The sequence below is a fragment of the Ursus arctos genome, chromosome X, assembly GCF_023065955.2.
Source record: "Ursus arctos isolate Adak ecotype North America chromosome X, UrsArc2.0, whole genome shotgun sequence".
Classification (NCBI taxonomy): Eukaryota; Metazoa; Chordata; class Mammalia; order Carnivora; family Ursidae; genus Ursus; species Ursus arctos.
The window spans coordinates 75,853,792-75,870,306 of NC_079873.1; positions in this window are offsets into that span (position 1 = coordinate 75,853,792).

Below are 16,515 nucleotides of genomic sequence, written 5' to 3' on the forward strand. Positions count from 1 at the left end.
TCATTTTCTTAAATAATTTTTTATTAAGTTATGTTAGTCACCATACAGTACATCCCCAGTTTTTGATGCAATGTTCCATAATTCATTATTTGTGTATAACACCCAGTGCACCATGCAATATGTGCCCTCCTTAATACCCATCACCGGCCTATCCCAATCCCCCACCCCACTCCCCTCTGAAGCCCTCAGTTTGTTTCCCAGAGTCCACAGTCTCTCATGGTTCATTCCCCTTTCTGTTTACCTCCCCTTCATTCTCCCCTTCCTTCTCCTACCAATTCAACACCTCCATACAACACCTGGTGCTCATCACAAGTGCACTCCTTAATCCCCATGAACTATTTCATCCATCCCACCACCCACCTCCCCTCTGATAACTATCAGTTTGTTTTCTATAGTTAAGAGTCCGTTTCTTGGTTTGCCTCTCTTTTTTCCCCTATGCTTTGCTTGTTTTACTTCTTAGATTCCACATGAGTGAAATCATACAGCATTTGTTTTTCTCTGACTGATGTATTTCTGTATTTCACTCAGCATAATACTCTCTAGCTCCATCCATGTCATTGAAAGTGGCAAGATTTCAATCTTTTCATGGCTGAGTAATATTCCACCACATCTTTATCCAACCGTCAGTTGATGGACATTTAGGCTGTTTCCATGATTTGGCTATTGTAAATAATGTTGCTATAAACACCAGGATGCACGTATCCCTTTGAATTAGTATTTTTGTATCCTTTGGGTAAATACCTGATCATGCAATTGCTGATCATATGGTAGTTCTATTTTTAAATGTTGAGAAACCTCCATACTATCTTCCAGAGTGGCTGCACCAGTTTGCATTCCTACCAACAGTGTTAGGAGGGCTCTACTTTCTCCACATCCTCTCCAACACCTGTTGTTTCTTGTGTTGTTGATTTTAGCCATTCTGACAAGTGTGTGGTGATATCTCACTGTAGTTTTGATTCATATTTCCCTAATGATCAGTGATACTGAGCATATTTTCATGTGTCCACTTGCCATCTTCATGTCTCCTTTGGGAAAATGTCTATTCATGTCTTCTGCCCATTTTTTATTTGGATTATTCCTTTCTTGGGTGTTGAATTTTTTTTTGAAAGAGAGAGAGAGAGCACAAGCAGCAGGGAGGGGCAGAGAGGGGGGAGAGAGAGAATCTGAAACAGGCTCCATGTTCAGTGAAGAGCCCCCAGTGGGGCTCAATCTCACAACCCTGAGGTCATGAAATGAGTCGAAATCAAGAGTTGGACACTTAACAGACTAAGCCACCCAGGCACCCTCTAAACTACTTTGTTGAGGTTTTTTTCACAAATAGATATTATAGTTTGTCAAATGCTTTTTCTGCAACTATGATAAGTACTTAACTAAACTGTGTTTTTTAAAGCTGAGAGTGCTTCTGATAAATATTTTTTAACCACCTCTACAGATAAGGATATGGAACATTTAAACGCTTCTCTGTGGTTGGATAGCTTGTAAATAGCAAAACTGGGAGTAGCCCCAGTGCATTCACACACTAAATGCTGCAGACGTGAAATGGGTACAATTCCATTTCAGCCATTTTGTTTTTATTCTTATATAGCTGCAGAAAATAAAGGCAATTTTGGCAGACAGTTACTTATTTCTCAAAATACCACTCAAAAAGTGCAGTTTTTAAAATTAAAAAAAAAAAAAACAGGGGGTGCGTGTGTGGCTCAGTTGGTTAAGCATCTGCCTTTGACTCAGGTCATGATCCCAGGATCCTGGGATGGAGCCCTATGTTGGGCTCTCTGCTCAGTGGCCTGCTTTTCCTGCTCTCTCTGTCTGCAGCTCTGCTTGCTTGTACTCTCTTTCTCCCTGTCAAATAAATGAAATACTTTTTAAGAAGTGCAGTTTTAATAACTCATGTATTTTAAAATTAAATCTTCCTAAATAGTAAGTAAAAAAATAAAAAAGACTACCTTGTGTAACAAGTCATGAGTTAAAGATAGTATTAAACAGACTGAAGGTCCTGAATATGAGTCATGTTATTTCTTGATGAAAAAAAGTAAATTATTTGCCTTAAGTTGCATGTGTGTGTGTGTGTGTGTGAGAGAGAGAGAGAGAGAGCAAGAGAGAGCAAGAGCGAGCAGTTACACTAGAGAGAGTTAGCCTAAATACCCGACTCTGCCAATAACAGTTTTTTTTTCTTTCAATAATAACTAAAGCTGAGAAGACCTCAAGGAATAAACTTCATGCTGCTCATTAGTCTTAAACTTTTCACGATGAGCATATTTATTGGGATGTTTAATAATTTGTTTCTTTAGAACCTTTCATCTCAGGATCCTAGTGTGCTTTACAAACATTAATTCTCTTAGCATTGCTACTAGGAAGATGTACATGTTTATATTTGGCTTAAATATGCCCCAAATGATTAAATGGTCTACTTTATGTCACAAAGTGTGGGAAAGTCCATTATGGAAAACATTCTCTGATTGAATGATTTATTCTAAACATACATATATAACCATAATTTCAGAAGAATGTGTTCCTCAAAAATATATTTCTGTATATGATTGACACATTATATAATTAACAACCACTCCCAAAAAACTCTAGATATGATTTATAAAACCCAGCTCAGATCCTTAGCAGCTCAGGAAGGGCCTTCTTGAGTCAATCACATAATTAAAGTGATTCAGAAAAGTTCTGTAAATAAGTCTGATTAACTTAGAGTTAAGTAAATGAATCTCCATGCACATACACAGGGAGGTTGGGCTTTTTGACAAGATTGCTTGGCCAAAGACTTCCTCATTGGCCCATATTTACTCAAGAGTCTTATGTCATAGTTTATTCTTCACAAGCTCGGCCTCTTGTGCACGCTAAAGCAAAAAGTTTGCTATCATCTATCCGTATATCCAGTAATCTTTTTCCTTAGAATGCCGAATTGACCAGGAGATCACAACTAAGATGCCTCTATGTCATTTACAAAACTTAATTGTGACTACTGTATCTACACAGTGAAAACACTTTGTGTGAGTATGAGTAGTGGGGACTGGGGAGTTAAACTCTGGCTGATGTGTTGGAAAAATGTGTTTTCTTAAATCCTGTAAGGTAAATTCAAGAGTTAAGAGTTTGCACACAGATGTTTCATTCCATACCCAAGTTGTTCTTTTGCATGCTAAAAGGCACGCAGTTATCTCCTTTGCACATAAATTTGTAATTTGAAACTATACTACATGCTGAAATACTTCCATAGAGATAGGTCCTGGAAACATATAACTTTGGCCCTTAATGAGCTATTATAAAAGAATATGCAAGGTAGTATACATATATGCAAAGCATAGTTTGGTTCTTCTGATTTTTTCTTTACCTTCACAGACCTCCTTTTATGAGGATACTGTTCAATTTAAAGTGGATGTTTTTGTTTTTTGTTTTTGTTTTTCCTTTTGCTCTACGCTTCTCCGAACCATCCCTATGTAACAATTTCCATTTGGGCAGATTTCTTATACTCAATAATGCCGTCTACACGTCCTTTCCGAGGAATTGTTTCCAGAAGGCAATTTGTTCCTTAAGACAGCTTCTTTAAGCTTAAAGAAGCTTTAGCTTGCTCATGTAAAGCATTTTCTTTCATCCAAGAAAGCATCAAAGAAGGACGTCATTCTAAGAGAATTACAAACTATCAGGCAAGCTTAGAAAAACAGCTAATTTCTTTAACTCCAGAAAAGGCAACATACAATTGCTTCTGCAGTAGGTGAGAGTTGCATGTACTCTTATGGTTTACTTTATTTCAGAAAAGAAGACAACACGGTATTAGTGTTCACATTAATTCTGGCTACCACAAACAGTTTTAAGATAATATTTTGTTAATGCTAAAATGGTCCAGTTAAAAATTGTGATCTTCGTTGTAAAATTTGGGAGGAAGTTAATGCATAATCAGAATTCAACAGATAATATTCTTTCTTATCAGTGAAAGAGAGTAAGACCTTAACCCAAGGCCAAATACAAATAAATTATCCAATCACCCATCAGACAGCAGAATGAGATTTAGTGTGTATTTAACTGTATTTAACAGCCTCACTAGTTGCAAAATCATGTAGAACAAGATACCACCAAGCTATTTGGAAATCAAATGGTAGTTTACTCATCACTAGGGATTTGGCAACATTTTTGATCTGGGTGTAATAGTTCAGGATAACCTCATGTTGTTGTTGTTGTTGTTTCAAACTCTCATATCCTAAATAGATTTCAGGATTCCTGAAAATGAAGAATACGGGTCAGTTTTCACCAAAGGATACATTTTTCAAGGTTATAATTTTATTGTGAACATTTGTTATAGTGGTGGTCTATTTATGAGCAGAGACCAAGGTCAGGTGGTTGTGGATCATTAAGAGACAGATTATAAAAGAAGGAACAAAATACATTCATCAGCAAACCAATATAAAAATAAAAGAAAATTAACAGGGGAGAGAATGGAGCAATGGGTGAAAAAATGTCAGTAGCTTCTCAATCAAAGTCATATAATATGCCTTGTGACTCTCTCAATTAGCTGCCCTCCCTATGCCATTCAGAGACACTTATTTCTCCCCCACTATTTATTTTAATTAAACTAAACTAAAGCTCATGTTTGTTAATTGCCATCTACATTTTCTTGGCTTTTCTGACCCTAATAAAAACCTCTTTAATTTCAGCAGCACTCTTTTTTGCTACTTATATTCTAATATGTTTATTTTCAAGATGATATATAGTATTAAGTAGAGTAATAACTTCTGTTCTCCTTCACTGAAACTAGGTATCTTGTTTTCTGTACATGTACTCAACATCTGCCCTTAATTGTTTATAAAGTCAAATATTATGCATTGTGTCTATTGACATTGCCCTCACTGACAATCCTGTAAACACTCCCAAACTGCATTATACTGATGTTTTGCACATGTCATTTGGCATCCTCTATGCCATTTGCTTTTTATGTAAGATGTTTTTTCACATGGTATTGTGAAGTAACTATTCTATATGAGTGGGCATGTAGAAAAGTGATTCAGGTCTATCAAATTGTTTACCTCTTTTTCCACTACCACATTTATATCCAAGATCTCTCTCTTGAGGGAAGATATCCCTTAGGATATCTTTGATTAATAATTCTCTCAAGGTTGTTTTTCTTCCTTTCTTCCTTTCTTCCTTTCTTCCTTTCTTTCTTTCTTTCTTTCTTTCTTTCTTTCTTTCTTCTTCTTCTTCTTCTTCTTCTTCTTCTTCTTCTTCTGATTTATAGAATTATGTTCACCACTATAAACTACTAAGTTCAAGTGAAAATGCAGCATTTCACATTGAGAAAGACCCCAACAGAAGTTAGAGTCTCGTTGCCATGGATTTTCCCATGATGGCTGGAATATACATAGAAGTGACATTAAGTAATTTAATGACAACAAATCCAAACATATAAAGTAAAACCTTCCCATCTGTGCCTAATTCTTCAGCAAGTGTTCACAATGCAAATGCTACAGGCTTTTCTAGGTCATTTGGCATTATGTGAGAAATCACCACTCTAACCCCATATGGTGAAGCGTCAGTAGCTAAACAAATTGGCAGAACAGGGTCATAATACACTAGAATCCTTGAGGACATCAGTTACTGTTTAGTCAGTTCAAAAACAGCTTGACATTCCTTTCACCAATGACACTATTTATTTTGTTATGATAGTTCTATCATAAAAAGTGACTGCTATAGGAAGACTTGGTTTAAATTTCCTGAAGTAGTTTTAAAGGAATAGAAATGATATGCAATTCTGTATATAGATTAACTATATATATATATGTGTGTGTGTGTGTGTGTGTATATATATATCAATCACATGAAAAGTATACTATATACTGTGTGTGTGTATAAAATCTAATTTATGTAATAAAAGACAGAATTAATTAAGCTTTTAATAATATGATCAGAATTTCTTGCTGAAAATACAAGCTTTTAGACACTTGGTGGAGAAAATGATTATAGGAGAAAAAACTTAAAACAAAATATTTACATTCTTTTCAGGATGATTTTCCAATCGCTTTGACCTCACCAACTTCTCTGTAATTCAGGTAGAATGAGTTATCAAAATAAAAGACCGTATATGAGTCTTAATTGGCATTCCCTTAAGAAAGGTAAATCTTTACAAGACATAAGTATTCTAAGGATGGGAAATGAGTCTTTATTACCTGATTCCTACAGTTTGGTCACTCATTTATTTATTCACTCGATATTTTCAACAACAACTTTGACTTAATTTGAACTCATCTTAAAACTTTGTCTTTTGTCTATTCACTAGCATGCTCCTCAAATGTGAAATATTTCATATTAACCTTCTCATTTTGGGGTTTTCATCATAATTAAAGATAATGGGGAGTTTGGGAAGGAAGAATAACTGGCACTACCATCATCTCTTCCTGCTGAACAAATTCATTTCAGAACTGTCACAAAACATAAATCCATGATATATGAAGATCTATGAAATTTACATCACTTTATAATTCTGCAATGAGGTCAGTTACTTCAGTGTATGGTTAATGGTCCACATCTAAGAAGAGCTTGTGTTATAACTTGTCACTATGTATTCTTATGGTAGCACTCAATGTACATATATAACTGATAAAAACAAAAGGAGAAAATTGTGAACTTTCTCCCTAAAAGCTATATTGGAATTTCTTTGAATTTAAATGAAACAATTAAAAAGAAAAAAGTCCAATAAATAAGGAAATGTCCTTACAAAATACTTAAAATACAAGGCTAATAAATTTTACCATGATATGTGCATAAAATGGTTTAGTATGAAAATTTATTACAGAGAATAAGGTATTGTTTAGGAATGGATAATAACAGAAGGCAACTTTAAAACTATATAAAAATTAAGCAAGTCATGAGGTTTCCTCAGGCTATGGTAAGATAGCCTGAGATAGACTAATCCTCCCACTCAATAAAAATCCAGTGCTGGATAAGGTACTAAAAATATATCTGAAAGTTGTTAAACTGATAAGCAAAAGTACTTGAGAGGTAATAGGGATAAGAAAGTCAGAGTAGTGAGCAACAATTCTATAGCATTTGCTTGCTTCTAGTCTGCTATTCCAGCAGAAAACCAGAACATAGGGCTGCTGCCAATAGACAAAGAAACAAGTACAACTTTTGGCAATCTTATGGGTCAAGAGAGACAAAAATTAGAGTTCAAGTCTGCTTCAAACAACCAGTAGGGACCCAATGAAAAGAGAGGTGCATCGAACTAAGCCTGACATGCTGCTAATTTTCCATTGTAAGCATTTGTTAAATTCTTGAACTGTGCAAAACAGGAGGGTAAAAAGTAAGAAAAAAGTTCTGATGGGGGGCGCCTGGGTGGCACAGTCGTTAGGCGTCTGCCTGCCACTCAGGGCGTGATCCCGGTGAGCCCCACGTCAGGCTCCTCCGCTGGGAGCCTGCTTCTTCCTCTCCCACTCCCCCTGCTTGTGTTCCCTCTCTCGCTGGCTGTCTCTCTGTCAAATACATAAATAAAATCTTAAAAAAAAAAAGAAAGTTCTGAAGGGCAGAAAAGAACTCCCAAAGGGTTTTTAAAAAGCACGCATTGCAGTTTACTGTCCACCAAGGATGAAATGCCACACTGAAACCTCAGCATCTAAGGAGGTTCCCTAAGGAAGACTTCACCTTGGAATTAGAGATAAACCAGGGTTAGGGATACCTTACAAAGCTGATACCAAAATTTCTGTAATCTCAGTCTCCAAATGGATTAAGATGATCTGTTATCACTGTGTGTGCTTATCAGAAAATAAGGGAAACCTTCTCTAGAGGAAGAGAACATCATAGAGTGCCTCAAATATTTATCATACACTTTTTCTAGTATTCAAAAGTAAAAACAAACATTCCAAGAAATATGATCATGAGAAATAATGGATAATATAAATAGATTCACAAATGACTGAGATATTTAAGTTATCAGGTAGAATATGAAATACCTGTGATTAGTATATTTAAGACAGTAGATGACAAAACAGAGAATTTCCCCAAAGAACTTAAATTTAAAAATATAGAAATTTTCAAATTAAAAAAAATGAAATAATTGGATGCTTGGGTGGCTCAGTCCATTAAGCGTCAGCCTCTGGCTCAGGTCATGATCCTGAGTTCCAGGATAGAGTCCTGCATCAGGCTCCCCACTCAGCGGGAAGTCTGCTTCTCCTTCTGACCCTCCCCGCCTTGTGCTTACTCTCTCTCACACTCTCTCTCTTAAATAAATAAATAAAATCTTTAAAAAATGAATTAAGAACAAAGTAGAACAACAAACTAGGTATAGCAGCAGAGGCAATTAGTGAACTGAAAAATAGAAAATATCCACCCTGAGGCACAAAGAGAAAAAAACATAGGAAATGCAGAAGAAATTATAAGAGGCATGTAGGACAAAGTGAAAATATTTAATGTATGTGTAGTTACAGTCCCAGAAGGAGCAGAAGAAAGCAAGAGAGGGAGAAAGAAATAACATCCAAGAATTTTCCAAAATGGATTGAAGAAAAAGAAAGAAATCCTGCCATTTGCAATACAATAATCCTGAGGGCATTATGCTCAGTGAGATAAGTCAGACAGTGAAAGACAAATATATGTTCTCACATATATGGGAGAATCTAGAAAAGCCAAACTTGTAGAAATAGAGGACAGAGAGTAGAATGGTGGTTGCCAGGGGCTGCAAGGTGGGAGAAATAGGCATGTTGGTTGAACGGTACAAACTTCCAGTTTTAGTATGAATAAGTTTTGGACATACAGCATAATGACTATAACTAATAATTCTGTATTATATATTTAAGAATTGCTAAAAAAGTAGGTCCTAAACGTTATTATCACACACACACACACACACACACACACACACACACACAGAGTAAATATGTGAGGGGATGGAGGTGTTCCTATTGTGGGAATCATTATATATACTTACATATATAACCATCACATTATATACTTTAAACTTAGATATGTTATATGTCAATTATATCTTAAGCTAGAAAAAGAATGGATTGAAGATTTAAGGCCCCAGATTGAAGAAACCCTACTAACCCCAAGCAAGATAAAATAAACAAGCAAACAAACAAAAACTGTACCTAGATTCATCATAGTAATCTTGTTGAAAATCAATAATAAAAAGAAAATCTTAAAAGCAATAAGAATAAAGGACATTTCTTCAAGGAGAAATAAGACTTCTCAATAGACACAATGGAAATGAGAAAATAATAAAAATTACATATTTTAAGGTGCTGAAAAAACACTGAAAACTTAGAATTCTACCTTAAGCAAAGAAACAAAAAGATTAAAGTAACATAAAGATGTTTCCAGACAAACAAAACTAGAATCTTACTGAAGAACTAATAGAGTTCTTCAAGAAAGAAAATTATTCCAGTCAGAAAGATGGAAATATAGTAAGAAATAAAGGACCACATAAAAGATAATATCTGGGTAAATATAAACAAATACTGACTATAATAATAATAATAAAAATAACAGTACCAACAATATATTGTGAAGTTTAATATATAAATAAATATGATACACATGAATATATAATGTGCTTAATTCTGAGTCTAAATCTAACCTTAACTATATGTAGTCATTTCTCATGATTCATGAATTCTGTATGCAAATTTGTCTATGCATTAAATTTATTTGTAGTCCCAAAATCAAAATTCATGACACCTGCACAGTCATTTGTGCATATAATCTTGTGCAAAGCAGTGAAATATTTGAATCACCCAAGGTGCACCTTCCCAAGCTAAGGTTGAATGAGGTAACATTCTGCCTCATTTCAGCTCTCATAAACTAGTGTCCTTCTCACAATGTATTCAGTGCCATGATTTTTGCATTTTTGCGCTTTTTGTTGATTTCACTGTTTAAAATAGCCCTAAGCATAGTGCTGAAGTGTTGTCTAGTGTATCTAAGTGCAAGAAAGCTATGATGTGCGTTAGAGAAATGTTGGATGAGCTTTCAGAGTGCTACATAGGTTTTGTTCAAGCTTGAATTATAGTGCCGTTATCTGTGAATTCAATGTTAATGAAACAACAGTATATATTAAATAAGGTTTCTTTGCACAGAAACACACAAAAAATAAGATTACATATTGATTGGTTGACAAATCTGGCTCTCAGGAACCTAACCCTTTATTTTCTTGAACAGCAATGATTTAGTGTTTGTGAATTCATTGTTTGTGGCAACTTTATAAGAAACTACTATGAATAACGAGAATCAACTCTGTGTGTGTGTGTGTGTGTGTGTGTGTGTGTGTGTGTGTGCATTCCACTCCAAGTTAGTGGGGATATACTTTTTCCTGCTCCTACCCCCTAAAAACAAATAAATAACCTGGAAATAATTCAATAGATGGTTGTTAAAGAATTCTGAAATGTGGAGAAAAGAAGGTAGACTGCCCGGAGAACTCAGAATTTGAGGAATGCCACTGTAATGAGTTCCCTGGCTTTTCTCTTTTATCTTTTTATCAGATTATGTGTGATAGAGACCTGCAAATCAGAATGGTTGACAGACATAGATAAAACAAAACGAAATACTCAGAAAAGCCTGCTTCTACCACCAACATTCTTGGAAAAAGAAAAGCCAGTAGAAACCTAGTTAGGAAATCCATATTTGGTGACAGTGATGGGCCCAATATGTCATAACAGTGGTGCCAACAGAGGTGGCGGAGAATAAGGAGACTGAGGGAAGTCATGTTTTAATATTTCACTTTAGGTGACAAAATGGCAAAATTAGTAGGATGAGATGAGTTATATGTGTATATGTTATTTCCTAGAGCAACTACTAAGAAAGCTACGTAAAGTGACATACATATAAATAAATAATAAAGTATACAATATAAAAAATAGTATAAATAAATCAATGTGGAATACTAAAATTTGTTTAAGTAACCCACACAAAGACAAAAAATGAAAAAGAGAAATGTGAAGGAGAGGAAACAAAAAGAAAACAAATACCAAAATGGCAGAATTAAGCCCTAATATATGGCTAATTACTTTAAATGTAAGCAGTCTAAACATAGAATTAAAATGAAAAGATTAGTAGTGTGAATTTTTTTGAAAGGCTTATCTCTTTTGTGTGTGTGTATTCACTTCAAACATAATGACATAGAAGTTTGAAAATAAAAAGAGGGAGAAAGATATATCATGGTAACATTGATTAAAAATAAAGAGTAACTATGAAAATATTACATAGATTCCAGAATAAAGGAAAATACATAAGGACAATGTGAGACATTACATAATGCTAAAAAATATCAATTCATCAAAGGACAGAGATCTTGATATGTCTCCTCAGGCAAGGGAAACAAAAGCAAAAATAAATTTTAGGGACTACACCAAAATAAAAGTCTTTTACACTGTGAAAGAAACCATCAACAAAATGCAAAGGCAAGCTACTGAATAAAAGAAGAGATTTACAAATGATATACCTGATAAAAAGTTAATATCCAAAATATGTATAGCACTTATACAACTCAACACCAAAAACATGAAGAATCCAATTTAAAAATGGGCAAAAGACCTGAACAAACATTTTTCCAAAGAAGACATACAGATGACCAAAAGACACATGAGAAAATGCTCAATATCACTAATTATCAGGGAAATGCAAATCAAGACAATGATATATATCACTTTACACCTGTCAGAATGGCAGGAGCAAAAAGACAAGAAATAATAAATTTCAGTGAGGAAATTGAGAAAAAGGAACCCTCACACACTGTTGGTGAGATTGCAAACTGATGCAGCCACTGTGGAAAAAGTATGGATCTTCCTGAAAAAATAATAAAAATATCATATAATCCAGTAATTCCACTACTGGATATTTATCCAGAAAAAATGAAAACACTAATTGTAAAAGATATACATGTCTCTTTGCTTATTGCAGCATTATTTACAATAGACATGATATGGAAGCAATCTAAGTGTCCATTGATAAAGATGTCACACACACACACACACACACACACAAGGTGGATGGATACTTAGCCATAAAAAGGATAAAATCTGGCCATTTGCAGCATGAGTGGACCTAAAGCATATTATGCTAAGTGAAATAGTTAAACTGAGAAAGATAAATATCATACAATTTTACTTATATGTGAAAGTAAAAAAATAAAACAAATTAATAAACAAACAAAAACTAAAAACAACCATAAATACAGAGAACAAAGCAGTGGTTGCCAGAGGAGAGAGCAGTGGAGGAGATGGACAAAATGGGTAAAGGGGAGTGGGAGATACAGGTTTTCAAGTTATGGAATTAATAAGTCACAGGGATAAAAGGTACCTCATAAGGAATATAGTCAATGGCATTGTAATAGTATTTTATGGTGACAGATGGTAGTTACACTTGTGGCGAGTATAGCATAATGTATAGACTTGTGGAATCACTATGTTGTACACCTGAAACTAATGTAACATTGTGTATGAGCTATACTTTAATTAAAAAAAAAAAGTTGGAGGGAACCTAAATGTGAATGCACCACACAGCACAGCTTCAAAATACATGAAACAAAAACTGTTAGAGCTGAAAGAAAAAGTAAACAATCCTACAATTATTATTTATGACTTCAAAACTACATTTACAGCAATTTGTACAATATCTAGACCAAAAAATCAGCAAAGATATAGAAGAACTGAGTAACACCATAAATGAATGTGATCTATCAATATACAGATGACCCTTGAATAACATGGGTTTGAATTGTGTGACTCCAGTTATACATGGATATTTTTTTCAATAAGCGTATTGGATAATTTTTTGGAGATTTGTGTCAATTTAAAAAACCTCTCAAACTGCGTAGCCTAGAAATATCAATAAAGTCAGAAAAAGTTATGCCATGAATGCATAAAAATACATAGATAATAGTCTTTTATCATTTGCTACCATAAATTATACACAAATCCATTATAAAGTCAAAATTTATCAAAAAATAGGCACACAACACTTACAGACTATGCATGGTGCCATTTATAGTCAAGAGAAATGTAAATAAATGTAGATGTAGTATTAAATTATAACCATGTAAAATTAACTGTAGTACATACTGTACTACCATAACAATTTCATAGAAACCTCCTGTTGTTACTTCAGTGAGCTTGAGTGTTGCAAGTATCTGATTAAAATGCCATGTGATGCTGATCATCTCCACATGAGCAGTTTGTCTTTCCAGTAAAATTGTGTCACAGTAAAAAGTGATCTCTCATGATCCTCATATGTTCTTCATCATCTTGAATGCAATAGCATAAACCTTGAATAACACCATGGGACCCATATGAAGTGCAACTTATGATGTTGGAAGTGCTCCCAAGAGGCAGAGAAAAGTCATGGCATTACAAGAAAAAGTTGAATTGCTTGATATGTACTGTAGATTGAGGTCTGCAACTGTGATTGCCCACCATTTCAAGATAAATAAATCCAGCATAAGGACCACTGTAAAAAATTATAATAATAATGAAATCATTGCTGCAGCTTCACCAGCTGGCACAAAAACCTTGCACTTTTTTTTCAAAATGTCTTTTTATTTTGTGTTGAAAATGCAGCTTTTATGTGGGTATAGGATTGCTATAATAAAGGCATACCTATAGACACTAACATGATTTGAGAAAAAGTGAACTCATTATATGACAGCTTAAAACAAAAGGAAAATAAAGGATCTAAAGCTGGAGAATTTAATGCCAGCAAAGGATGGTTTGATAATTTTAAGAAAAGGTTTGGTTTTAAAATGTCAAGATGCAAGAGGAGTTAAGATGGCGGAGGAGTAGGAGACACCTTTCTCAGCCGGTCCCCCGAGTTGAGCTGGATAGGTACCAGACCAGCCTAAACAACCACGGAACCAGCCTGAGACGCAGGAAGATGCATCTGGATCTCTACAAATGAACATCTCCAGCGCTGAGTATTGAGGTACGAAGCGGGGAGCATGAAACCGTGCACCGATATCGGATGATAAACAGAAGGGGGAGGGAGCCGCCGCGTTCGGGAGCCGGGAAGCGGTAGCCACTTGCACGGGGGAGCGGGGGGGGGGGGGGGGGGGGGCTCGCGGACGGCACCCGCAAAACAGCAGACGGAGACCGTGAGCCGGATGCGCGCGCCACCAGGCATCTCGCGGAACACCGGAATCCCGGTGCGCTCACTGGATCCAGACTGAGACCAGGAGCTTCCGGAGCACGCGCGGGGCTGCTGGCCGTTGGCGGCGTTAGAAACACAAAGGACAGAGACGCGCCGGCCCTGGAAGTGAGGGCTGGGACGCTGGGTGTGGGACGCACATCCCAGGATGCTGCAGGTTGAGCAGCACCAACAGTAACAGAGTTAAAGTGGCCAGAACATTAGTAGAGAACGGGCCGCAATCCCTCTGTTCTGTGACAGAGGCTAAAATTCGGGCGCTGCTGCTCTGACTCTCAGAAGAGGCACAGCAAACGGCCAGGGAAAGCCGCCAGAGAACAAAAGCCTTGAAATACCGGTTCAGAGAGTGCCCATCCCCATCCCCCCTCACAGGGGACACAGAGACTCTACCCAAACAGGGTTGCCTGAGTATCGGCACGGCAGGCCCCTCCCCCAGAACACAGAAGGCAGGCTAAAAAATCAAGAAGCCCACAACCCGGGCGCCTGGGTGGCGCAATCATTGAGTGCCTGTTTTCGGCTTAGGGCATGATCCCGGCGTTCCGGAAAGGCGTCCCTCATCGGGCTCCTCTGCTGGGAGCCTGCTTCTTCCTCTCCCACTCCCCTGCTTCTGTTCCCTCTCTTGCTGGTTGGCTGCCACATAAATAAATAAATAAATAAAATCTTTAAAGAAGAAGCCCACATCCCTAAGATCCCTATAAAACAAGGGGCACGGCCTGGGATCCAGTCAATAATTTGGGCTCTGAACAACTCCGCAACCTCTTCTCATCAGAATGACAAGAAGGAGAAGCCCCCCCCCAGCAAAGAAAAGACAGTGAGTCTACGGCCTCTGCCACAGAACTAATGGATATGGATGTAACCAAAGTATCAGAAATGGAATTCAGAGTAACGATGGTCAAAATGATGAGTAGAATTGAAAAAACTATTAACGAAAAGGTTACTGAGAATATAGAATCCCGAAGGACAGAAATGAGAGCGAATCTGAGAGAAATTAAAAATTCTATGAGCCAAATGCAGGCAAAACTAGAGGCTCTGACGGTCAGGGTCGCAGAAGCAGAGGAAAGGGTTAGTGAATTGGAGGATGGGTTAATAGAGTAAAAAACCAAATTGGAAGATGGTCTTAAAAAAATCCACGCCCACGAATGTAGGTTACGGGAGATTACTGACTCAATGAAATGATCCAATGTTAGAATCATCAGCATCCCCGAGGGGGTGGAGAAAAACAGAGGTCTAGAAGAGATATTTGAACAAATTGTAGCTGAAAACTTCCCTAATCTAGCGAGGGAAACAAACATTCGTGTCCAAGTGGCAGAGAGGACCCCTCCCAAGCTCAACCACGACAAACCTATGCCACGTCATGTCATACTCGCAATGCAACTCGCAAATATTAGATCCAAGGATACAGTATTGAAAGCAGCCAGGGCAAAGAAATTTCTCACGTACCAAGGCAAAGGCATCAGAATTATGTCAGACCTGTCTATACAGACCTGGAATGAGAGAAAGGGTTGGGGGAGCATATTTAAAGCTCTTTCAGAGAAAAACATGCAGCCAAGGATCCTTTATCCAGCAAGGCTGTCATTCAGAATTGATGGAGAAATAAAGACATTTCAGAATCGACAGTCACTAACCAATTTCGTAACCACGAAACCAGCCCTACAGGAGATATTATGGGGGGTTCTATAAAAGTAAAAAGGCCCCAAGAGTGATACAGAACAGAAAGTCACAGCCAATACAAACAAAGACTTTACTGGGAACATGGCATCATTAAAATCATATCTCTCAGTACTCAGTCTTAATGTTAATGGCTTAAATTCTCCCATAACATGCCACAGGGTTGTGGATTGGATAAAAAGACATGACCCATCCATTTGCTGTCTACAAGAGACTCATTTCGAACCCAAAGATGCATTCAGACTAAGGGGATGGAGTACCATCTTTCACGCAAATGGACCTCAAAAGAAAGCTGGGGTAGCAATTCTCATATCAGATAAATTGGATTTTAAACTACAGACTATAGATAGAGACGCAGAAGGGCACTATATTATTCTTAAGGGAAGTATTCAACAAATGGATATGACAATTTTAAATATATATGCCCCCAATAGGGGAGCAGCAAGATACACAAGCCAACTCTTTACCAGAATAAAGGGACATATAAATAAAAATACATTAATAGTAGGGGACCTCAACACTCCACTCTCAGAAATAGACAGAACACCCTGGCAAAAACTAAGCAAAGAATCAAAGGCTTTGAATGCCATACTCGATGAGTTGGACCTCAGAGATATATATAGAACATTACACCCCAGAACCAAAGAATACTCATTCTATTCTAATGCCCATGGAACATTCTCAAGAATAGACCATGTTCTGGGACACAAAACAGGTCTCAACCGATACCAAAAGATT